General features: G+C 39.1%; 1 long non-coding RNA gene across 1 annotated transcript; it reads right to left on the bottom strand.

Moving 5' to 3' along the window:
* Nucleotides 1-24,384: 24,384 nt before the first annotated feature.
* Nucleotides 24,385-26,892, bottom strand: LOC147578421 (uncharacterized). The gene is made up of 2 exons (XR_015254268.1): nt 26,751-26,892; nt 24,385-24,644 (listed from the first exon to the last, which is right to left on the bottom strand). It is a non-coding gene; the product is annotated as an uncharacterized LOC147578421 (long non-coding RNA).
* Nucleotides 26,893-27,205: the final 313 nt, after the last annotated feature.

The raw sequence follows: 27,205 nt of genomic DNA, 5'->3' as shown, positions 1-27,205 counted from the left end.
GGTTTTTGTAAAGTCAAAATTAAATTATGCATTTTAAAGCACTTGGAATAATAATAGTGTATAGCAAGAGACTGATGAAAGATAGTTCCTCTTAATGGTGATGGAGGACATTTGACCTTTTCTAGGCTTAAAGAGATTTTTTCAGTGGTCTTTTTCCTGGTATTGTACCAAAAGAAATATCTTAAGCATAAAGAAGACACTAACATAAGTTTTGGTGTGATTTTTAAAGATTGTTGCATGTCTGTTTATCAGTGCTGACGTATATCCTAAGAGATACAGGGAAATAAATCATGTAAAGTGAAAATGTGCCAGGTGGGCTACCACATGTTGCTTCTAGTCTCTCACAATGTCAAGCTGCCTCAAAGACAATCAGACCTGATCAGTAATACCAAAAGAGACAGCAACGTCACTGTCAGTTCCTGTTACACAGGTTTCTACACAGTCTGCTTGGTACAGATAATATCTAGGTATTCTCCACATGAAGCCCTGGCAAAGGCTCTCAATAGGATGACTCAGAGGGTGAACATGAGGAGGGTTGGCATGAAGCATTCAGTGCTCAACTAATTGCATTGGAAAAGGAACTGCATGCTGAAGAATTCCCTATGCTATGCTTCCTGAGTCAGCTTCCCTTATCCACTGGCAGAGGAAATGGTTGCAATGTTTCTCAGATTCTTAGTTTGTATTTCTTTTTTTTTAAATGTTTATTTATTTATTTTTGAGACACAGAGAGAATAGGATCAGAGAGTGAGGGAGAGAGATAATCCGAAGCAGGTTCAGCACTGTCAGCGCAGAGCCTGATTCAAGTGTTGAACCCAAGAACTGTGAGATCATGACCTGATCTGAAATCTAGAGTTGGACACTTAGCCGACTGAGCCACCCAGGTGTCCCTCTTAGTTTGTATTTCAAGTGAGAAAGTCATTTGTCTTTCTTGCATGAACTGCATTTCAGAGTAGGAAAATAATTGGTAAAGGAGAGTTGTTTATTTATTTTTTTAAAAGAATCCTAGGTGAAAAATTAGAAGAAATGATAGAAATAGAAAACCACATTTACAAACCTTAATGGATCTAGATGGTGGACATCAAAAGTTGCTAAAACCATTAGATAAGAAACATTAGATGAAAAACTTTATAATAGATGGATCAGGCTGTCATGACCTGAGTCCACTAATTAAATCTTTGCATCACTAAGAGGGGCAAACAGAACATTACCTTTATTTTGGTGTAAGGCAATAGGAAGTATACAGAAACATTATTTAATATTGTTAACAAAAGAAATAAGCCATATCTGTTCCAGCCTCTAGGTCTAACTCCCAGTTTAGAGAAAATATGGAGAATATAGGCCATGTTAAATGACATAACAAGAATTTAATCAGCCAAATACAGATATTGTATAAGACAAATGATTTAGTTTTTTTCAAAAACGAAATAGCACAAGAGAGAGAATTGTTATATATTAAGAGAGACTTATGGTACATATACTCTAAAAGCAATGTGTAGACATTGTTTGGATCCTTATCCAGCAAATCAACTTTTAAAAAATGTTTTAAATAAGGGAACATTGAACTTGGACAAGTTATTAAGATATTACAAAGAAATTACAGGTATCCCCCACTTATCAAAAGTTTGCATTACACTACTTTGCTTTTACAAAAAACCTACATTAGTACCTGTTTTCTATCACCAAAAGAAATCCAAAAAGCATCTTAGCTTTTACAAAAAAAGGTGAAAAGCAAAAGTAGTGGTCAGCATTTGTTCTGCAGTGAGCTGTTGTTAGTGTGCACCTGAAGTAGTGAGAGTGGCCCTGCTCAGCTCCTTCCTAGGAACAACACTCAGCATCTCAGCATCAAGCTGCCAGAGTTTTGAACTGTGTGAGCATCTGTGCTTTATCTTGATTTATTTTGTGCATCTGATAGCAAGATGTATCCTTATGCTATCAGAAAAACCTAAGGGATTATGTTTTGGGTCTAGGAATGCTCAAAAAAATTCCATATAAATTAATAGTAATTGCTTCTTTGCTTTAACCTGTTTCAGTTTATAAAGGTTTTCATCAGTATGCTCTAGTTTCCAATAGCAGAGGAAACCTGTATTGTTAATTTCACAATAATATTATTGGAGTCATATTTAAAAAATAGTTTTTAATGTTTATTTATTTTTGAGAGAAAGAGAGAGAGAGAGAGAGAGAACGAGTGGGAGAGGGGCAGAGAGAGAGGGAGACACAGAATCTGAAGCAGGCTCCAGGCTCTGGGCCTGGCTCAGGGCTCAAACTCACTGACTGAGAGATCATCACCTGAGCTGAAGTTGTATACTCAACAGACTGAGCCACCCAGGTGCCCCTGGAGTCATATTTTTTACAAAACAAAACAAAACAAAACAAAACAAAACAAAACAAAACAAAACAAAAAACACCCTTACCTGTTGAAATGCCTAAGGAAGTATTTATTGATAGAAGATTTCCATCTTTACTAGGGATCAGCAATATACAAATTCATGAAAATAAAACACTTCATTGGTTATATTAGTAAAAATTAAAGTATTTGTGTTGCCAAGTGGTAGAAATAATGGAAGTAAATAAAAGCTCATGTGCTTTGTGGGAGTTTAAATAGTAGAACCATTTTGGGGAGCAATTTGTCAATATTTAGTGAAGTTGAGGTTGCATGTCCTCTATTTCAGGAATTCCAAGAATTTTCAGAATTTCCTTTCCAGCTTTGGGTCAGGTCACTTAGGCCTGGACTTCCACTTAGGGCTGAAGCTCTGCCTTCTGCTATGGGTCTTGCTGGACTTGGTTCCTGATTTAGATTCAGGGTCAGATCTCTGCCATGTTTTTAGTTTTTTTTTTATCAATAAATTTTATGTTTTAGAGCAATTTTAGATTTACAGAAATAGTACTGAGCCCATATACCACTCCTCACATAGTTACTATTTTAAATAGCCTATGTTAGTATAGTATAGTAAATTTGTTATAATTAATGAGGCAATACTGACGCATTGGTATTGACTGAAATTCATAGTTTATCCACATTTCTTTAGTTTTAACCGAGGGTCTGCTTTGTCTTGCAAGGTCCTATCTGGGATACCATATTACATTTAGTTGTCCTGTCTCTTTAGGCTCTTGGCTGTGACAGTTTCATAACTTCCCCTAGCTTCAGTGTCCTTGACAGTTTTAAGGAGTTCTGGTTGGGTGTATTACAGGATGCACTTTTACTGGAATTTTTCTGTTTCTTTTCTTTTTTTATGATTAGATTGAGGTTATTGATTCTGGAGAAGGAGTTCACAGAAATAAAGTGACATTTTCACTGTTGCTTAAATTGTTACAGCTTTGGCTGTTGGGAGCTCTTTCACTTGTCTATTGTTGTGCCTCCTAGGGGTGATTGGATATTTCATTTTCTTTCTTTCTTTCTTTCTTTCTTTCTTTCTTTCTTTCTTTCTTTCTTTCTTTCTTTCTTTCTTTCTTTCAGCACTTTCTTACTTTCTGGGTTGTAAGAGGCTCCAGGCTCATCTTACATATTTCCTGCCTTAGTGCTAGAATCTGCCATTTCTACAATACACCTCGTCCCTTCTTGGAAAATGGTTTTAGAAACCAAGATCTGGGTACTAGGTGTGCTCATTTCTACTGTGGTGTCATTTCTTGTAAGCCCTGTTAACTGACAGAGCAAAAATATATGTGTGCATACTAACCAAATATTTATTCATATATGTATAAATATTTTTAAATATAATGAAGTATATCTTAGGTTAAACCTTAGTTCTTTTGGAGGTCTCCAACTCAAATCCATTACCACACAGGTCATGCTAGCTAGTTCCTCTGGCTGATAGGTAACCTTCTACTCCTTCTTCTAAGAAAACTGGCTCCCACCATCCACCATCTCTTTGATGTTCATTTTCTTTTTTTTTTTTTTTTTTTTTTTTTAATTTTTTTTTTTTTCAACGTTTATTTATTTTTGGGACAGAGAGAGACAGAGCATGAACGGGCGAGGAGCAGAGAGAGAGGGAGACACAGAATCGGAAACAGGCTCCAGGCTCTGAGCCATCAGCCCAGAGCCCGACGCGGGGCTCGAACTCCCGGACCGCGAGATCGTGACCTGGCTGAAGTCGGACGCTTAACCGACTGCGCCACCCAGGCGCCCCTCTTTGATGTTCATTTTCATTGGACATCCACAGCCAACTCAGAATTAATAGCCCATATCTTGTGGGACACAAGGTAACTAGAGTGCAGTGCTTGTGTTCAATTCCTTTTGCCTTTAGTCTTACAGACTCTACTCATTTCCAAATTTACTTTGGTCAACACATTTCCCCCTAAGCCTTTTCAATGTTTGTTTCATGTATTTTTAATACAATTAGATTCTCTTGTCATGGTCTGCATTGTTTCTTGGGATGCCCCAGCCACCTAAATGAATTGTTAAAATTTGCTTTAATTAAGGCTCATTTTTTGTGTTGTAAAGTTTTGTGGATTTTGATAAATGCATAATGTCATGAACTGTCATTACAGTATTATACAGAATATTTTCACCACCATAAAAATGCTGTTTCACTGATTTATCTCTTCCGCCCTTCCTCTAAACCCTTAGCAACAACTGAACATTTCATTGTCCCTATATTAGTTTTGCCTTTTCTGGAATGTCGTATAATTGGAATCCTATAGTATGTAGTCTTTTCTCCCTGGCCTCCTTGCCTTAGAAATATGCATTTAAGTCTCCTCCATGTCTTTGTTGCCAGAAAGTTTGTTTCTTTTTATCACTGACTAGTGAGTGTACCATGGCTTATTTATATATTCACCTATTGAAGGATATGTTGGTTGTTTCCAGTTTTGGGGGAGTATAAACAAAACTGCTATAAACTTTTTTGTTTAGGTTTTGTGTAGACATGTTTTTAGCTCATTTGGGTAAGCACGACTGCAGAATTACGTGGCAAGACTGTAATTATCTTTGTAAGAAACTGCCATCTTTTTCTAAAGTGACTGTAGCATTTTACATACCTACCTGTAATTAATGAGAGTTCCTAGTATTTTGCATCCTTTCCAACATTGCATATTTTTCTTTTTTTGTATTTTAGTTATTCTAATAAGCATATGCAGGTACTGCATTTTAATTTTCCATTTCTTAATGATAAATGATGTTGAGAATTTTTATGTGCTTATTTGCCATCTGTGTATCCTCCTGTGTTTGTTCAAATCTTCTGCTCATTTTAAAATGGAATTATTATTATTTTTTATTATTGAATATTAAGAATTCTTTGTATAGTCAGTGTTTTGCCAATATTTTATCCTAATCTTTGGCTTATCTTTTTCGTCGCTAAGCACCGATTTTATTTACATCTGGGGCTCCATGATGGATGATACAATTACGTGATATATATTTTTTTTTTAATTTTTTTTTCAACGTTTATTTATTTGTGGGACAGAGAGAGACAGAGCATGAACGGGGGAGGGGCAGAGAGAGAGGGAGACACAGAATCGGAAACAGGCTCCAGGCTCTGAGCCATCAGCCCAGAGCCCGACGCGGGGCTCGAACTCACGGACCGCGAGATCGTGACCTGGCTGAAGTCGGACGCTCAACCGACTGCGCCACCCAGGCGCCCCCGTGATATTTTTTAATAGCAATGGCAAAGCCTAGAGAGAATATACCCAATCTTGCAATCTCATTAGAAACCCCAGATTATGTCAATTTTGCTAACATTACACCGAGCAAAGAAAGTCATGTGGTCAAATTCTGCATTAATGAAAAGGGGCAGCACACTACACAGGCGGAGGATGGGCGAGAATGAATACTTCTCGACAATAGTATAATCTGTTATACCAGCCATGAACCTTTAATGGCTCTCTGCTTCCTCATTCTGTGTTTTATAAAAAAAAATAATGTTTATTTATTTTTGAGAGAGAGAGAAAGAGAGAGTGTGAGCAGGGGGAGGTGGTGCAGAAAGAGAGGGAGACACAGAATCTGAAGAAGGCTCCAGGCTCTGAGCTGTCAACACAGAGCCTATAGAGCCCAGTGCGGGGCTTGAACCCGTGAACCACAAGATCATAACCTGTGCCGAAGTTGGGTGTTTAACCGATTAAGCCACCCAGGTGCCCCATGTGTTTTATTTAGTGATGAGTAATTCCTCATTCTGTCCAGAACACCCTAATGTGAGAAAGCAACAAAATCTTTACTTATTTATTTTGCATAATTTTCATTCCTAGACATTGTTCTGTTTGATTTCTTTCTCTCTTCTGAGTGTTTTAAGTGTTTACTTTGTTTTATCTGTTCAACTGACTGTAGGAAGCAGCTGCAAGGAAAAAAACCTCCCTAGCCACACCAGAACCTGGCACCTTGAGAAGACAGCATGCCTGTGATTTCTTTCTTTGTCCTCTTAACCCTCAGAAGAGCAAGACTTCAATGCCAATGCCAATAGTCTCTCAAACCCCTGGCTTGCTGTCCTAAATAAGGGAATTCTACTTTGGGCTCTACAAGGTCTTGCTTATATAACACAGACATTTTTCTGTCATGTGGGAACAAAAATATTTTTGAGTATTTCATATCTTTGATAAAAACTTAACATATAGGTTATGCATATTTTGTAACTTCAGTGAGGATGGATTTACCTCCTTTCCAACTCTCTCTTGTTCTCTCCCTCTCTCACTGTTTTGTTTTTGCTTGATAGTAGACATATCTTTATTTCGCTATTTCTAACTAGATGTCTCCCTGTTTAAGCTTTATTAATCTATGTTTTTTCTAGATTTGGGGAGTATAAAGAAAAATTCTACACAAGAAACTTGGAAAAACATCAAAGCACAGAGATAAATGAATAAGTAAGCCCATTACCTTCTACCTAAAGATAACAGTGCATATATAGCATCATACTTTAGTGGTCTCATAAGTCATAAAAATCCCTGTAGGAAGGAAGTCTGCTTAGTTTAATTTAACCATATATTTAGTTGTTCACCTGATGACAAGAAAAATGCAAAATATAGCCAGATACAAAAATGATAAGTTAATTGATAAATCAAGAAATATCAGTCTAAGCCTATTAGAGATATGCAAATTGCTAAAAGAAAACAATGAAAAAACAGTTAAGGAAGACAAAAATGGTCGCTTCAGGTAGAGGAAAGGGAGAGGTCAGGTAGGACTTTTTTTTTTTTCATCCTAAACTTTTCTGTGTTATTTGATTTTATAACCAAGTAAATTGGTTACTTTGATGAGATAAAAATAATTCATTGAGAGTAAGAATTCAAAATAAATTATTACTGAAAATAGGTATAGTTTTGTATGTATGTGCAAATCCTTTACATTTTTTGAAATACTTTTGTTATCATAGACTTCCGCTTTTAAACATTACATTAAGTTATATAATAGAAATTAATAAGGAAGAATGCCTGAACCTCTATTTTGGTTCTATATTTAAACAACAGCATTTCTTGACATCTCTTGATATGTTGTACCTTGTTTCCCTAATTGTTTCTGATTCTCTGGGTTCTAGATCACATCACTTAGGTCTTAGGCCCTTGGTTATATTAGCTTCAGTACATAAATTTGCCATTTTTGACCATATACATTTCCTTTTCTGTTTCTCATAGAATCTGTCTGGGAAACATGGAAAGACTTCTTCATACCTCATGGATGCCCATGTCTCCAGATTTCTAACACTAGGTTTTCCAGGGTCTTTTGCCACTTCTTTTGGCAGCCCACAGAGATGTACTTTCTGGCTATACTCCTCATCTCCCAGGGGAGGACTCCTGATATTGAAAGGAAAAGAGAACTGGTGTAAGTACACTTTTCAGGTCCAGATATCCAGCAAGTTTTGAGCCTCCTTAGACCAAACTTCCTTCATTTACACATGCAGTGTGTCAAACTGTGTTACTAGGAAGGTCTGTGGGGAATCTAAAGTGCTCAGACTCTGTGAAAAGGTGGGAACAACATCATCTATGTCATCCACTCTGAATTACCCAAACAGTGATGCAGATTATTTAAGGCCTGTATGTCACATCTCTGTTTGAAAAGGGTTGTTGGGATCACACAGATGCATTTCTACAGAGTCTTTGGAATGAGAGGGGAAAGTGGACATGGATGTCATTGGAAAGGGAAAATGCAGAAGCAAGATGGTTGGGTTACCATCACTTTCTGAAATATAAAGATGTAGGAGTGCTTGGGTGTTGCTGGAGTTGGAGAAATAAATGGGAAGTTTATCCCACAAATCCAATCTCTTTAAATATCTGGAGAGATTCCAAGATTCCTGGGGGCGGGGAGTATAACCCAACTACTTGCTTACCCTGCCCTTCATTCCAGGAGCTCCATAATTAGAGCCAGGCATGAATAATGAGGAGCTCTGCAAGGGTTACATCAATCATAAAAGGAGGAGAAATTCAATACCCCACCCTCTGCAGAAGCCTGTAGCAACAGGCTGAGGCTGTGTCTTGATAGGTTTAGAGTATTTATTCCTTTGATAAGTTATTCCAAATTCAAAGAGATCTAAAAGCAAAGCGAGGCAAAACAAAGCAAAATTCTTGGCATTTGTGTTTTATTTGTTTTGTACACTTTACTATCTTATTTGTTCCTTTCAGAAATCATCTGAGGTAGGCACAACAAAGATTATTATTCCCATTTAGTGGATGGGGTGGTTCAGGCACAGAGTGTGTGGCTTGCCTGAGACCATACAGCAATTTTCATAGAGGTAGGATCAGAGGCCATGATTCCAGACCCTTAGGCAGTTTCTCCTGTCTGCCCTCATTGCGTCCTTCACTTTGATTCACTGATGTGGCTCAAAGCAGCCAGTATATATTAGGTGCCTGTCATAGACCACAGCAGAGAGTAGGTGCCCCATAGTTGTAGTTGCTCCTTTATTTTTAGCCACTTTTCTTTACAAGCTTGGCTCTCTGGAATGCACGCCTTCAGAGGGAGGAATTTTTCTCAATGATGCCCACAGTGAGACAGAATTTTAAAAAATGGACTTGCTAGGCACTTTATGTAGGACAACGTATACTATGGAGCATGCAGAATTTTGTGTTGGAGGCTAGCAAAGCTAACCCTATTCTTATTTTGCCAGCCTTTTGCTCTTCGGTTTCACTTCTTCCTACTTCACTAATGCTCTCACCAAATATATGCAAACAAGATATGACTATTGGTATTAACATGAGCAAAATGTAAGTTGTGTCTTGCTAAGTAAACGAGAGGATTCCAGCCAGCATTTGCATTGCTTGAACCTTATTGTTATTTTTCCATCAACTTCCAAATGTGCATCCTCCACATGTATGCCATAGATTTGTTTTATTTCATTTTTTTCTCAATTATTTTATGTTGGCTTTGAGGCTCAGAAGTCGTAACAGTATTGCATGATTAATTTTGTTCCTCTATTACAATGGAGTTTTCATGAAATTAACTATGCTGTTTTCTTCCTAGTAATGTCCTCTGATGAATATTTTATTTTTGTCAATTGCCGTGTGGTCAGCCTTGCTTGGTATTTTATGGTGCTTTTTCAAATAACAAGATGTTCCTGAGACCTTTCAGACCCTCTGCTGCAGCAGAACAGAGCTTTGTGTCTTCACGGGAAATCCAGAGGTCAGCTAAAGAAGCTCTTCCCTTAAGAGCACAGAAAATGGCCGATTTGCGGGGCCCACAGAGTGAGAACAAGATTCACCTGACCTCCCAAAGGCAGCACATTAGAAATTGCCATAGCATCAGCAGAGAGAAGGGGAAGCAAAAGCATCCCACAGTCATGGAGATGTGATACCAGGCCAATAGAGGTCTATGTCCTGAGACTACAAAGAACTGCAAGGGTTTCCTATTTATTCTCCCAATTCCATAAATATGGCTATAGAATATTTGCTATAGAATCTCCCCTGGCAACTCCAAGGGCTGTGTATCTGCCTCTTTTTCTGAGTGGGTACAAGTTCAGCAAAAAGAAAAACCGCATTTAAGGAGTGACAAGTGCAGTGCAAAGTAAGAGAAAGGAAAACAGATGGAGCAGCTACTAATTGCCACTGTCCTTGGTACTTTAAAAGTATGATCTCATTTAATTGTCAAAGTCCCCTTGCAATGGGGATATGATCCCCAGTGTACAAATGAGACCTCTGGCACTCAGGGAGGTCGAGCAACTTGTCTAAGGAGCCCAGTATGTGGCATTCAATCATTTGTTGAATCAATAAGGAATGAATGAATGCTACACAGCCAATACTGGGAATTGATAAAGGGAGCTCATCTTCCCTCTGATTTATAGGAATCAATACTCCCTGTAGCAGAGGGGAAGACTTAGCAGACTGGGAAGGGGAGCTTATTAAACGAAATTATTGGCACGAATGGCTGGCAAGATGAGAGGGTGCTGTGCCTCTGATTTCCCAGTTATGCACTCTATAGTGTGTCATCTATGAAATCTAGAGGTCATGGTTCTTCCCACCTTCCTTCCCACCCCAACCCTGCTTGGTCTGTGTGCCTCTGGGAGCTCGAAGCACTCAGCTGTGATACCTAATGTGATCCAGTTGTACATATTATGTGTCTGGCCAAGAACTGGGCACAGGAATCGAGGTCATAAGTGTTTTCTGCCTTGGGGCATCTAGAAGTGTGGTAAAGAGCTGGGAACTGTAGAGCTAGGTGACAAGCATGGGTGTCATATTTAAATGACATGGGCTGTGCCCAGCAGGCAGGCCTGCTCAGAAGCCCTCATTTCCTTTTCCGGCCCTGTTTCTACTAAACCTTGTGGTTTTCCAAATTGTGTTGAGAGCAAATCCCACATCCCTTTTGAAATGATTTGATTTCTGCACTTAAAACTTCTACTATCATGCCAATGGTCTGGAGGGCAAACCACTGAGAAAGCTTCTTCCTCGCGAATTAAATGCTCTGGGGCAGGGAAAAATAGAGTGTGAGGTTGTCGTGCCTGGTTGAAAGCAGGCAGGTATCTCCAGCATCCATATCAAAGCCTTCCGTGCCCATGGTGACATTAATAATAAATGATGAGTTTCTTGCAGATTTTCAACTAAGCAACATTGCTTTTCCTGTGGTTAGGTCAGTTCTAGTGTGTTTGGCTCCAGTATTTCAGACATCTCTTGCCAAACAAATGCAAAAGAATTAGCATGCAATGTGGTAGTTCAATCTAACAAAATAGTTTTTAAGTGAGTCTTCATTATAAGAAGCTTTTGGGGGTTTACTAATCTAGGTAACTGCTGGGGTGGTCTTGAGTTCTTTCATCTGATGTGGACAGGCCCATTGGATGGAAATGGTTGACAGAAGTTGGGATGGATGCCCCAATGGGGACCCCAAGTAGAGGTTGGGTGGGCTTCCCCTCTCTGCCAGAGCAGAGGGCAGTTGAAAAATGACTCCCTCTGGCTTTCCTCTATCCCCTGCCAACCAACCCCAGCCCAAGCCACCATCAGCTCTCATCTGATCAGGTAGAAACCTCCTGACTCCTCTCTTAGCATCCACTTTCTCCCTGCTTCAATTTAGGAAGCTGAGGTGACCTCCTGAAGCAAGTGCCATTCTTAACAATTTACATCCCTGGTTGAAGCCTTTCAATGGCTTTCCATTCCCCTTGGCAGAAAATCCAAAATCCTACTATGGCCTTCAGTGCCCTGCAGGTGCCTGGCCTCATGTTCATTGCTCTCCCCTCCTTACTGTGTTCCAGTCTTGATGGACTTCTATCTCATCCCTGTATCCAGTGAGCTCATCCTCCTTCACAGCCCCTGCCCTTGTTTCCTTACCTCTACCTTAACCCTCTTCTTCTCTCCTTCTGTCTATCTAACCTCTACCAACCCTCCATGTCTCAGTTAAAAGTTGGTTTCTCAGAAAGTCTTCCTTGATTCTGAAATAAAAATATAACTCATACTGTTTCTTATATTTTCCCTTCATAGCACTTAAGACTAAGGCTATTTTTTAGTGTATATTTTTTACATGTGTGATGATTAAAAAAAAAAGTCTGCCTTCCCACTGGTTTATAAACTCAGGCAGGAACCAAATCTGCTTTATTCATGACTATATCCTTAGCACCTAACAGAGTGCCTGACACATAAGAGGTGCTATAAATATTTATTGAATGAATAAAAAACTGTCTTCTCATGCCATCTGTCAAGTTTATCTACCCTTATTTTTAAAACCACTTCACGGGATGTTTGGTTTCAGCCCTTGGATCAGCGGGCACAGCCTTATTGTGTCCTTTTATGACTGCCTCCTCTGTGCTAGTTTTGGTGGGCACACTGCCTGCACCCTTCATGTTGGGCTTCTGCTTCTTGTCTTGATCCAAGCTGAACCCTTGGAATCTGATCTGATACCGATTGCTCAAAATCTGATATCTAACTGTCCCTACCTGATGGTCTGAGTCCTTGCTCAAAGCCTGTTTAAATGGAGCTCCTTGGGGCGCCTGGGTGGCTCAGTCCATTGAGCCTCTGACTCTTGGTTTTGGCTCAGGTCAAGGCCCTAGGGACATAGGAATGAACCCTACATCAGGCTCAGCATGGAGCCTGCTTAGGTCTCTCTCTCTCTCTCTCTCTCTCTCTCTCTCTCTTTCCCTCTCTCTCTTGCTTTCTCTATCCCTCTGACTCTCTCCCCTGCTCATTCTCTCTCTCAAAAATAAAATAAAGTAAAATAAAATAATAAAATAAAATAAAAATGAGAAACTTTAAAATCTTATATTTTAAAGTGTAATGTTCTTTTTTTTAAAAATATCTTTTTACAACATCCAGTGCTTATTCCAAGTGTCCTCCTCAATGCCCACTGCCCACTTTCCCCTCTCCCCTACCCCCCCATCCACCCTCAGTTTGTTCTCTGTATTTAAGAGTCTCTTATGGTTTGCCTCCCTCCCTCTCTGGGTGTTGTATGGAAGCCAATTTAACGATAAATTATATTAAAAAATTAAAAAAAAACATTTTTTAAAGTTTATTTATTTATTTTGAGAGAGAGAGAGAGAAAGTGTGAGTGGTTAAGGGGCAGAGAGAGAGAGAGAGAGAGAGAGAGAGAGAGAATCCCAAGCGGTCTCTGCACTGTCAGTGCAGATGCAGGGTTCAAACCTATGAACCATGAGATCATACCTGAGCCAAAGTCGGATGCTTAACTGACTGAGCCACCCACGTACCCCTAAAGCTATAGTGTTCTGATAGACCCCTCTGAGGAACAGCTTTAACTCTTGATATATAGCACCACCAGAATCAAGCCATGTCTTACTCAACTTCTTGTCTTGGCATATACAAGTAGGAAGTCCAAGTAGAAGTATTTGTAAATTAATCTGCATTGAAAATATTGTGGTTGTTGCAATTTATAAGAAGTTATGTCCCTTAAAGTCATGAAACTTAAGAATATAAATGATACACTTTGGGAATAAAAATATAAATAGAAGCATTATGGATATATCAACTGTACATTTATCTAACATTCCTCTTACCACTGTTGTTACTAGAAATCTAGAGAAATACCTTTTTCACAAACCCCTTGTGCTGTTGTGATTTAGAATAAAAACATATATGGTCATTAAGATGAAGGAAACTATATATCTCACGTATAATTGGTCTTCATCCATTGTTCCTGGCTCACAGTTGCCAAAACCTTGGAATTATAAGAGGAATGGCAGCATCCTTTGGTAATATTTAACCTCTTGTCTTCACTTCCTGAAATGGCTTTAAAGCCATAAAGGTGAAATGGGTGTGTTGTTCTTCATGACATGCACCTTTCCATGACTACTGGGTTTATGTTAATGAGGTGACTTTTGTAAGGTATCTAAGGAAGGGAGCTGGTTGCCAGAAAAACCAACCAGGAATACGTGGGTTTCAGTCCCCTCCCCTGATTTTCTCAGAGAGGGGATGAAGGTTGAGTCAATAAATTTTATGTAATGAAACCTCTATAAAAATCCCAAAGAATGGATTTGGAGAGCTTCCATATTGGGGAAATAGAATGTTTCCATGTGCCACCATGCCAGGCCCCGTACTCCACAAGGACAGAAGCTCTTTTGCTCAGGATCTTGCCCTTTGTATCTCTTCATCTGACTGTTGGTTCATGTTTTTTTTTTTTTTTTAAATATCCTTTGTAATAAATTGGTAAGTTAGTGAATAAATACAATGTTTTGCTGAGTTCTTTGAGCTGCTCTAGCAAATTAATTGAACTCAAGGAAGGAATGGTGGGAACCTCTGATTTATGGCCAGTTCGTCAGAAGCAAAGGTAATCAACTGGGTTTGGAATTGGCATCAGAAATGGAGGGTAGTCTTGTGGGAATGAACCGTTAATCTGTGGAAGTGTCAGAATTGAGTTGAATTGTAGGATACCCAATTGTATGATACCCAGCTGGGGTCTGAGAATTGCATGCATGTGTTGGCAAAACAACACAACACAAAACAAAACAAAACAAAATGCCACATTAGAATGGGAGTATCCTTAGTCCTGATTCTAGAACTGTAGTACTGATTCTAAATTTTGTGCAACCATAAATTTTTTTAACTTTAATTTTCCATACTTCTCACTTAAAGTTAACCCTCTAGAAGAGCCCAGTTATATTTATTCTTGAAGTATTGTGCAAGCACTGCAATTTGTTTAATACCTACAGCGCTGTATATACCAATTCTGTTACAAAGAATTCATCATCACCTTAAAGCATCATGAGGTAAAAGACAATGATACAGAACAGTTAAAAATGCTACTTCTATACATTTTTCATTTTAAACAAAATAATCCTCCACTTCTTATTAATAAATGTTATGCTCCTGTTATAAAAGAGTTCTCTGGCTCTGATTCATCTGATGGCATTTTCTATCACTGTAAACAAAATATTAGTGAAAGGTTGAGCTTGCTTCTGCCTTCCTTTTGGCCAATTTACAAAATAAACTTTTCCTGATTTGGTCATTAGAGTTTAAACTATTGAACTGAAGACAGATGTTCTTTGAACAAAGATTGAAGAGAGAAAAGTGATCAGAAATTCTCCCAAGGCCAGAACTTAAAACACTGATGGTTATAGCTTCTCTTGTCTGTCACCAGAGTCTTTTGAAGAAAAATATGGTTCTAGATTACCTGAAGGTGCAGACAGTGTACACCATCCAACAGATTCTGGAAAACCCTTTTCTTACGTTTTCTTTTATTAAGAAGAAAATCATTTCTGAGTCTTGCTTTGTAAACTAAACTTTGCCAAACAAGTATATGGAACTGATGCATAACTGAAAGCCTAAGTCCCTGTTCATTTTAGGGATTCAGCGAGCATTACTTGGAAAACAAATTAGCTCAATGAATGTCCACACCACCAAAAAAGAGATTATAATGAAGTAAAATTCTCCTCCTTACCTTCTCCTTCTCCTTCTTCCCCTCTTCCGCCTCTTCCCCCTCCTCTTCCCCCTCTTCCTCCTCCTCCTCCTTCTCCTAATATGCATGAAAAAGGAGATATTATTAATAGGAGAAAAAATAAGTGCAGGGAATGAAATATTTCTGGTGTAATCAAGCTCTGAAGACATTGAAAATGTAAATGAAAATGTAAGGTGGGTAGGTGGCAATTTTCTTCAGGACTGAGAATCATATTAAAAACTAGGTTTGGTTGGAGAGATTGATTACACACAGTATGACTATTTCTGTACCAAAATCATGGCTATGTGTCTTATTTTCATTAGTTACAAAACTAACTAACTAACCAAAAAAAAAAAAAAAAAAAAAAAAAAGCACATCACACAAATGCTCTTGGTGCCTAAAACTCCACCATAAATGTCCATTATTTTGGGAAAGTCAAGTTTGTTGGTAGACATCTTGGTTTGCAATGTCCTTCCTAGAAAATCACAAACAATATGTAGGGGTTGGTGAGAGTAGGGGATGGGAACTGGTGTGGGAAAAGGGGAGATAAAATTGGAGCCAAAGGAGAGATGGGAAGGAGTGAAGAAGGACCATGTTGGTGAGGCACACACTCCTGAGGGTAAGTTGGAGAATGAGGATGCACCAATCACAAGGCCTAAGTCCTTCCTGGTTTTGTCAGAACCAAGGACATTTATCTGGAAATTTATAGGGAACTGGACATTTATAGGAAATTAATACTATCTCTTTGGCCTCCCTAGAAATGTTCTGGAAAACTGGCCTTAAAATGTTGGGAGAAGACGCAGAGAGGACAGGTAATTCAAATATAGGGTTGAATTTCTTTGTTAGCAGTGAGCTTTATACACAAATTTACCATACATTTGATAGGAAATTTGCTTTGTGTGATAGCATTTTACATTGAGGAAAAAGAGTTCTTGGGGACATCTGCTGGCCATATATGTAACGCCTCCAAAGCACTGTAAGAGGCACAGTAGGGAGAGGGTGGTGCAGTTAGACCGTGAGACCAGAAAGGGGCCCACACCTACATGCAACATTGTCTGAACTAAACAGAAGAGAGGACATTTGGAAAGAATAGCCACATCACAGATCTAGACAAAAGGGGAAGTTTTATGAGTTGCCCATACTCTTTCTCTTTTGCTTCTGTGAATGTTTACAGAAAATTATAATCCTGTTCTGTATTTTGAGAGAGAATGTAAACTACCAGCTCCCAACATGTCATAGCCACCATTTGCCACTGCCAGCCACCTATGGATTTCCTATAAGCAGGGTTCATTCATTGTGAAAATTAGGTAATTGAAACAATCTATCTGCTTCAGACTGCTGGCTTTAGGGGTGGTGCTTGCCTGTTGCCATGACAAGTAATTTGCAGAGTGAGATTTTAGCCACAATAACTCATTAAACAGTATGTTGTTGTACGGTTCTGTTTATCAGGAAGACAGGAATGTTTTAAAGATAAAATTATTTATTTATTTTTATTGGCTACTGGAGATGATAAAGCAACCTCCTGCCAATTAGTATTCTAGCCAGTCCCCTTTTTTCGGCATTATGATCATCTCCCTTGCTGCAAAGTAAGATATGATAAAAGAGTGCAACTCTGTTGGTGGCAGTCATCTGGAATTCCTCAGTCATGCCTTCTGGATGGCAGGATATTGATTATAGTGCAGGTCTTGAAGGGATGAAATCAGAGCAGGTGGGAAATCCATAGCTGTGTTGCTTTGCAAATTTGCATGTGGCTTCTTCATCCAGGGGTTAATTATATTTCAGTATCTTTCTAATTAGAAAGAAAAGTCTTAAAACAACAGTGACACAGGTTTGGGAAAATTTTTTTTGTCTGTGTTTTATAGGATTAAAAGGAATCAGCAAAACCAGAGAGATCAGTAGAGGGTATGAACTCTGTGAGGGCTGGGGCCCCCACTCCTTTTGGTCTCTTCCTTGTCTTGGGTCTGGAAGAGTTTGTGGCCCATCAGACGCACTTGATAAATATTTTCTGAACAAATGAATGAATGAATGAATGAATGAAACTACTCTCTCTCATTTCACTTCAGACACATGGGATTTTAGTGTCCTTCCCTTTTTCCTTAGCATCAAAACCTGCTCTTCCAACTCCATTTGTATTTAAGCACAATTCCCTGCAACCTGTTCCATGAAAAAAGCGTTATACTATGTTCACATAATTTTGGGAAACTGTGCATGCTAGATTCTCTCCTTGGTAAATGAAAATATGCATTGGAATACTTAAAGGCTCTTTCTCTTGCAGCTAAAAAATCTGGTTAACTATGTCTAAATCAACTTTCCCTAAACTTTATTAATTTATTTCATCTGGTAAATATTAATTGAACATCTACTATGGGCCAGGAAATGGTCTAGATACAGGGAGTAAACAAACTGAAATGAGCTCCTGTCCTGTGGGATTCCCATTCTAATGGGAGGACAGAGTTAGCCTATCAAATCATGGTAAGCGCAATGCAGAAGAATAGAAGCAAGAAGCATAAGGAGAAGAGTGATGCGGAGTTACAATTTTAGGTGGAGTGGTTATCATTGAGCAGATGTTGGAGCAAAGACCTGAATGAGGTGAGAGAGCTATCCACTAGGGGAAAGGCATTCCAAGAAGGGGAAGCAACAAGTGCAAAACTCCTGAGAAAGAGCATGTCTGGAGTGTGTGAGGAAACCAGTATGGCCAGGGCTATTGGGTGAATCTAGGATGGGAAGGGCAGGAACAGAAAAGGCCATGGAGTTGAGAAGAATGAAGGGGTAGATTGTATGTAACCATAAAAGTGTTATATTGGCTTTTAAGTAGTGTCTCTTGAAACGAATTGCCTTTGCTCAGAACCCTCTTTGATCTTTTCACACATAACTAAACACACACACACACACACAAGTATAAAAAGCAACTAGAACCTGTTTCCTCTCCTCAACTGTAAACTGGGGAAAATAATAATATCTTCCTTTCAAAGTTATTTTCAGAATTGAAAAATAATTTAATTTAACTGTAAGTATTTAGTTAAGGCTCAGTACATGCTATATTTCTGCCTTTGTTCTCTTTTGCACTCTATCTCCCACAAACCATGCTGCCTGTCCACTCTATTATCATGCTGCTATAGTATATAAGCAATATACACAAAGTGCAAAATCAAAGTCATGGGACAGCAAGCATCGAAGGTGGACAGATAAAAACTAAAACCATCATGGACAAAATGCAGATTTCAGTAATGAAAAAGATGAGGAGAAAAAGGTCTAACACTAAAGTATCAAGAAAGCGGGCTGGGCCACAGGGATCAGGCCGTAAATTCTGGTTTCTCTTTCTTTGCTATGTGAGGACACAGAAAACCAGGAGGAGGGTTCTCATCAGGAACCAAATCTGTCAGAACGTTGATCTTGGACTTCTTAGCCTCTAGAGTGGTGAGAAATGAATTTATTCATTCTGTTTAAGCCACCTGGTCTATGGTATTTTATTATAGCAGGCCAAAAATATTAATGGACTTTGGTACTGAGAAGTGGAGTTCTGTTGTAACAAATACCTAAAAATGTACAAGCAGGTTTAGAACTGAGTAATGAATCAAGGCTGGTGGAATTTGAGGTGCATACTAGAAACATAAACGTTAAGGGCGATTTTGCTGGGGACTCAGAGGTGAATAAAGAATGTGTTATTGGAAAATAAGGAAAAAGATCTGTGTCATAAAGTGGCAAATAGCTTGGCTGAACTGTATTCTAGTGCTCTGTGGAACATAAAATGAGTGAATAAATTGGATGTTGAGGTCTAAGCAAAGTGTTGAGGGAGTGCCTTGCTTCCTCCTGACTGTATATAGTGAAATTTGAGAAGAAATGAATTGAAGAAGGACTTGTTAAATGAAACAAATTCAGAACTTAAAAGATTTAGAAACTTCTCAGTTTATCATAATGTAACACTTGAGAAGTTTGTTGTGAAGGGAACACTAAGGGTGTGGCTGAGCAACCTCTTGGTAAGGAGATGATTATGGTTGTGAAACATGGATCTAATCAGCCTCACTATGGAAACACTGTTGGTTTGGACTGAGGGGTGGAGATGAGACAAAATGAGGAAAGGCTGTCAGACTTCAGAGATCCTACAGCACCAGACCATAGAGCTATCTGCCTATGAATATGCCAGTGCTTCAAGACAGGGGAAGAATGACCCCAGAAGCAATTCAGAGATTATCAGAAAGGCCTCCTTGGTTTCAAAGTGGGAGACCTTTGCCTTGGTTTCAACAGGCCAGATAGCGGTCTTCTGGAGGCTTGGGGGTGCAATTCCCACTCGACAGAGCCACGGAAGTGGGGCATTGGATCTGAAAGGCAGATAATTGAACCAAACAGGATTATTCTCAACCCTTAAGATCTAATGGCAGTTTTCTTGCTAGGTTTTAGACTTGCTTGGTACCCATCATGCCCTCCTGTCTTCCAATTTCTCCCTTTTAGAATGAAAATGTCTATCCTACGCCTTTTGCACCATTTGTATTTTTTGTTTTTAATTTATTGTCAAGTTAGCTAACACACAGTGTATACAGTGTGCTCTTGGTTTTGGGGGTAGATTCCCGTGGTTCATCATTTACATACAACACCCAGTGCTCATCCCAACAAGCCCTCCTCAATCCCCATCACCCATTTCCCTTTCCATCCCCCCCATCAACCTGCAGTTTGTTATGTGTATTTAAGAGTCTCTTATGGTTTGCCTCCATCTCTGTTTGAAACTATATTTCCCCTCTCTTTTACCCCACAGTCCCCCATTAAGTTTCTCAAGTTCCACATAGGAGTGAAAACATATGATATTTGTCTTCCTCTGGCTGACTTATTTCACTTAGCATAATACCCTCCAGTTCCACCCATGTTGTTGCAAATGGCAGGGTTTCATTCTTTCTCATTGCCAAGTAGTATTCCATTATATATATAAACCATCATTGTATTTTGAATGCACATAACTTGTTTGGTTTTACAGGTTCACAGCTGGAGGTATTTTGTCTCAGAATGAATTGGACCTTGAGTCTCACTTGTATCTAGTTTATATTAGAGGTCTCCTCTAATATAAACTTTAGACTTTAGAATTGGTGTTAAGAAGTTAGGCTTAGGTGTTAAGAAGTTGGGATTGGAATGAATGTATTTTGCATGTGAGGACATGAATTTTGGGTGCCAAGGACAGAATGCTATGGGCCGAATGTTTGTATCACCCTTAAATTAATATGTTCAAGTCCTTACTTCTCATTATGATGGTATTTGAAGATGAGGCCTTTGGGAAATAACTGAGTTTAGAGGAGAGCATAGATTGGTGTCTCATGATGAGATCAGTGTCCTGGATTGAAGAAGAAAAACCAGAGTCTTCCTTTCTCCCCATCTTGTGAGGATACAGTGAGAAGTTAGCTGACTACAGCCAGAAAGAAAACCCTCACTGAGAACTGAATCTAAGGAACCTTGATCTTGGACTTCCCAGCCTCCAGAGCTGTGAGAAATAATGTTCTGTCGTGAAACCACCTTATCTATGATGTTTTGTTATAACAGCCCAACCCGACTGATACAGAAGGTATAATACTAGATTTGTGTTTTTAATCCACCATCTTAACCTGGAACTTCCTTGACATGTCGATTTGGGGAAGGGGCAGAAATTGGGTGAGATCCAGAGAATAAGACACTTTTGAGAGCAGAAGGCTAGAGCGTGGTTAGGGTGGGGAGTTCTGGATAGCTTGAGGGAAGCATGGTGACCAGGTCCCAGAAAAAAGCATTGCGACTCATCAAAGGCAAGCTTCACCTGCTTCAACATTTAATTTGATGTCATTCCTCCACAGCCCAAGCAATGCTCCAAACTTTCAGAAAACTGAGAGAGACAGGATGTTTTCTGCTGTGAATAAGTATGTTCCAAAGAAGATTCCACTGTCGTTTTTAAGAGAAAGTGGCTACATTTAAAATGAGGCTTGTTTGATGTAGGTCTTGTGATGGGTAATAAATGGTTTAGCATGTAATCTCACAGCTCCTTGTGGCAGATTTTTAAGTACTATACTTGCAGATGACCTTTTCCAGAGGTAAATTGCATATAAGGGGCTGTAAGTGCCACATTTAATAATGCTTCAGGGACATTAGGAGGAAAGTAACAGTTATTATTCAGTGATAGGGTCCCATTATTAACTTACAGGCTGCTTGCTGAGCAGTGGATCTAGCTTTAGCAACAGATGTCTCCTTCTCAAGCTTTAAGAATTGATCCCAACTGGCAAAGCTATGCTCAATAAGTTGAGAAGGAAAAAGTAGAAAAAAACAAGGTATGAAAGGAAAAATTCTTGGACTAAGAAATCTAAGTTGCTCACTTTTAGGGAAAAGCAGCAATCTTTAAACCGGAATGGGATATAAGGGAATCCTAGGTTTTACCTGAGTTGGTCCATTTCCAGTTTTCTCTCTGATGCACCCTGAAGGTAATTTTCCTAGAGATTTCCAGTTTAGTTCAACTACATATACAGCTGCTAAATTAGAATCACACCTTCATAATCCTAGTAAAAGATCCTTCTAACATTTTTTTTTTTCCTTCTTACAGAATGAACTGCACATTCTTTGATCTGGTAATCAAGAGACTATAATTATAATGTGGACTTTCCAACCTGACACTCCCCTCCCCCCACTCCTTACTTTCAGGGTATCTTGCTTCGAGTAGATTGCTTTTCTCTCTGATGTCTAATATATTATAATTATTCGTAATTTCCTGCTTTTGTTGTAATATTCTTCCCTTCTTCCTGAATTAGTGTAGTCCAGATATCAGCAAAGTTTTTCTGTGAAGGGTCAGATAATAAATTTTTCAGCTTTGTGGGCCATATGCTCTCTGTTGCCACTACTTTATTCAGTTCTGCTGTCTCTGCATGAAAGCAGTCATAGATGGCATGCAAACAAATGGGCGTGGGGTGAGGGCCAAGAAGGTGACATAGGGGCTCCTGAACTTTCTTTGCATGGATGCACTGATGTACAGCTACCCATTCAGCAATCCCCTCTGAAGGAAATCCAGAAACTACATGAGTGATTCCTACATATCTGGCAAATGAGAAAATACCCACATCAACATGGGTAGGGAAAGGCTGAGAAGACTCTCACCATAAAGCTCACTCCCAGAACAGCAGCAGATACTCGGGAGGGAACATCTAATTCCTGGCTTCTCCCCAAAGAGTGAAGGATTTGGACTATACAGCTAGCACCTTAACTTTAGGACTGCCACCAGAGGGATGGGCCCTCAAAATACTCTGCCCTGAAAGTCACTAGAGCTTACAGCTTGCATGCACAAAACACAGAAGTTATAGCAAATAAAGAAGCAGTTCTTAATGGGCACTTGAACACTCACTGGAGATTTCCCCCAAGGCTCAGTATGGATGGAGAGAGCAGGCAAAAATGGCCATTTTCCAGTCTTTCCCTAAAAGGAGTCTAATTGCATAGTTTACAAGGAGAGAAAAAAAGGGTCTCAACCCAAGTTTATACATCAAAGAGCTAGAAAAACAGAAAGCTCAAAGCTAGCAGAAGAATGGAAATAACAAAGATCAGAGTGGAAGTAAAATAAATAGAGACTAAAAAGACAATAGGAAGGGAATCAGCAAAACCAAAAGCTATTTTTTTTTGAAAAGATAAAATTGGCAAACCTTTAGACTAAGAAAAAAAGAAGACTCAAATAAAATCAGAAGTGAATGAACAGTCATTAGAACTGACAACAGAAACACTCAAGATCCCAAGAAACTGCTAGGAATAATTATAACTCAACCAATTAGATAACCTAAAAGAAATGAGTAAATTCCTAGAAACACACAATCTACCAAGATGGAATCATGAAGAAATAGAAAACCTAAACAGACCCATTACTTATGCAAAGATTAAAACAGTAATCAAAACCTTTCTAACAATGAAAACTTCAGAACCAGATGGATTCACTGATGAATTCTACTAAACATTTACATCACACGAGGACACAAGTGAAACCCTTAATACTGTAACTTAATAAAGATGATATATCAACTGACTCATCAGGCATAAATACACAACATTCTGTTTGGATAATGGCACAGGTGCCTCCTTTCAAGGCAGTAATAATGCCCGACGCCATTTTATTTTGGAGAAATGCTAGTGGAAAAAGGTGTTACTGATTTTGGTAATCATTGTTTTAACCTGTGTTTTCTCTTGCATCTGCCTCCAATGCAGCCAGATGGCTGCTTAAAGAGCCACCTGTGCGCTAGTGAAATCCTTCGCTGGCCACTCCCAGCAAACTACGGAGGGGCGCGCATGAGTTTTAAGAGCCGGTCAGGACCCGTGGAGTGTTGAGAGAGATCTTAGAGAGAGAGGGTACTATCACCCGTTGACCTGAAAGCCGAGCTCCCAAGAACTTGGGAGCCTCTACCCGCTTTGGGGGGTGTGGGTTTCCCTTGCCTTCTCCTCTCCCAGATGCTGCCCTAAGGACACAGCCTTGAGATAGTGATGTGGTGTTGAGGCTCTTTGGACGGACATGTGACTGAACTCAGGTAAGGCTTCTATATAAACTTTAAAATTTGTCAGCCAGGTGTGGCGGTCTCATTTTTGTGGCTGTGCAAGGCAAGGCTCATAAGTTCCAGTGCTTACTAAACCAGCTGTCTACCAATTGGGAGTGGCCTGCCTGTTTCTTTGGCCTCTCCCTGCTTTCCACTTATGGGGGCCAATGACACCTGGGGAGCCCCCAGAGAGGTTGCCGACTAACAGTGGAATCGAAAAAATATAGCAAACTCACAGAAGTGGATAGAAAGGTGGTTGCAAGGGGCCGGGTGAGGGAAATAGAGGCTGGTAAATGGCTACAAACTTTCTATAATAACTAAGGTCTGAGGATTTAGTATGTAACATGGTGACAATGCCGTATTGTATAGTTGGAATCTGTCAAGAGAGTAAAACTCAAGTGTTCTCATAAAAAGGGCAAATGTGACTGATGATGGATGTATTGTTTAACCCAATGGCAGGGCTTCTTTCACAATGTGTACGTAAATCAAATCATGGAATTTCCTGCTTTTAAACAACTTAAGATTTTATTTGTCAATTATACCTCAGTAGGGCTCAAACACACACACACACACACACACACACACACACACAAACCCAAACCCAAACAACTCAAATATGTGTGGCTGAATTTGGCCCCTCTGCATGTAGTTTACCAAACTGCTGCTCTAGTCTCCTGGGTCTTTACTGTTTTATTAATGACAAACCCATGCCCTATGCCCTCTACAAGACCTCAGTCTGAATTTCCACTTTGTGGTCTTTAAGTTTGCTGCTCAGTGTTAGCCTGGTGGACTGTGCTTCTCTCATCCTTCTTAGGGTTGGTTCTTTCTCAGTTTCCTGGCCTTCTGTCAGAAGCTGAACCAGAACTGGAACGGAGGTGATTTTTGTTTGTTTTCTCCATTTTCTTCACATCACATGGCTTAGATATGTCGAGCTGAATCAAATCAAAGAAAATTGAAGAGCTCCAATTACTGTCTCAAGTTCACTTCCTTAGTTCTAAGTTCAGCATTCTCTCCTGACTTAACGTTATTCATTGAGACACGAAAATAGAATCTCATAGGGGTTCCTAAGAGCTGACCCTGGGATCAAGTCAGGGATAGAGGTACAGAGAAATTCAGGTAAAGAAAATAATCTGTCTTCTCTTCATCTTTTTTTTTTTTTAATAATTTTTTAACGTTTATTTTGAGAAAGAGACTGTGAGCAGGGGAGGGGAAGGAAGAAAGAAAGGGAGACATAGAATATGCAGCAGGCTCCAGGCTCTGAGCTGTCAGCATTGAGCCCAATGCAGGGCTCAAACTCATGAACTGTGACATCACAACCTGAGCCAAAGTCAGACGCTTAACTGACTGAGCCACACAGGTGCCCATCTTCATCTTTCGACTAAACAAAAACAAAATAGTCATGAAAGATACAAGAAAACCCTCACCAAATCTATTTTTAATATTTTAATATTTAATATATTTTAATAAAATATCAATATATTTTAATAATATTTAAAACAATACTTCTGTGCTTTCTTCTATCACCTAATAGATAGAAGGCTTGAATTAATGGGTCATTATCAACCAGCAGTAATTATTGTAGATGTTGTTAGCCAAACCTGGATTCTTTGTGATTCTGGGGTTCAAATACAGTATTTAACATTATATTTTTCTGTTATTCTCCTATTCTTTTTTTTTTTAACTTTATTCATTTTGAGAGAGAGAACCAGAGATCACATGCATGCAGAGGAGGGGCAGAGAGGGAGAGAGAGAATCTCAAGGAGGCTCTATAGTGGAGGTTGATACAGGGCTCAAACCTACAAACTGGGATCATGACCTGAGTTGAAATCAAGAGTTGGACGCTCAGCCAACTGAGCCACCCAGATGCCCCAGTTCTCCTGTTTTTATGTGATATTCCGAGTATGTGGACTCAGGCAGTGGCACATGTTATATTTGCTGGGTGAAACGTTTTTTGTCAGTAGTTATCACCTGGGAAATTGTAGCTTTCCATTGTTCCATTTAGAAAGCTGTCCAGGTATTCTATGAGAACTTAAAGAAAATAAATTTCAATCAAGACATACCCACAAAATTTAGTAACATAAAATATAAACATATGAGAGTCAAAATGATTTATTCATCGTTTTAGCTATTAGGTAAAACATGAATGTGGAATTAGCAAATTAAAATAGATTGATATCTCATCTGGTTAATAACATAGTATTAATAGCTCAGTTAAGTCCATTAATTATTTTTACACCCCCTATGACTAGTTCTTGTTTATAAGATGGCCTGTGAGGGAAGGAAATACAGAGCCATCCATTACCAACAGGCAGAGATTCTGTGACTTTTTAAGCACCGAATGGAGTCTATGAGCCACATTAACATCTGATAAGGAGAGTTTCGGGTCATAATTAAAGTCACTGAAACAGGGTGTGCTCTACAAGAAGGACAGCCTGTTATAATAATAGTTAGAACAAGGCATAAAAATCCCTCATCTGACTTCCTCCTGGGTGTTTTCTATTAAAACTCCCACCTGCTGCCTAACTTTTTATCATATCATTACTCAGAAAAATGATTGTAGTGTGACTTGAGGTGAAGCCTTTTTAATTTTCATTAAAAGAAAAAAAATGGTATAAAAGAAAAAAATCATTATTTAGTCAGTATTACCTCTATCACTTTTTCTTAAAAAAGATATGAATAATTTGGGAGAAACGGACTGATTGTGTCATACTGGGATTTCAATATTATATCACGTCAAAACTGAATGGAATTGCCATTTTTGAAAGTCAAAAAGAGTAGAATACCAGCAATTTCATTTTCTTCAACTTAATAATGACAACAGTTATGCATTGATTTTTTTTTTATATGTCAGGCACTCTGCTATGTAAAATCCATATTTTCTTATTAATCCTCATAATAATCATGAGAAGTGGTAGTAGTCTCCATCTGTTCCCGCCCCCCATTTTTGCCAAAGCCATTGAAATGGATCTTGCCAGGCAAACAAAGTTTCAAGATCAATACCCTATCTTAATCCTGCACCTCCTACCAGATCACCTCACCTCTCTCTTTGTAGAAACTTTTGCAATAATACTGTTGAAGATACAGGCATTGCTATCATCGTACATGCTTGACAGATGAAGAACTGCAAGCTCAGAGTTTAAGAGAGGAAGAAAGTTGGAACCTAACTGAGGCAGGATTTGACCCCAGTCTTCTTGACTCAAAATTTGGGGCCCCTTTCACCACTGTCCTTTTATCTCTGTTTTATGACTCAGTTGTCTATTATGAAGTATGATGAAGGTGACCTAACTCATTTGGGCCAAATTGTTGAATTTACCTTGTTTGCATAGTTCAATTGAGATGGATAGAGGTGGTTTCTCTGTCCTTGTTTTTATATGATGTCAAAGACAGTTTATGCTATTCGTTCGATCTGGAACAAGTGGTTCTCACATGTTACTATGCTTTGGTGTCACTGGGGAAACTTACTACAAGTGAAGTGTTCTGGCTCTCTTCCCCA

Source organism: Puma concolor, chromosome C1 (assembly GCF_028749965.1).
Source record: "Puma concolor isolate L17-30 chromosome C1, mPumCon1.1.hap2, whole genome shotgun sequence".
Classification (NCBI taxonomy): domain Eukaryota; kingdom Metazoa; phylum Chordata; class Mammalia; order Carnivora; family Felidae; genus Puma; species Puma concolor.
This window is presented reverse-complemented; position numbering and strand designations above follow the sequence as displayed.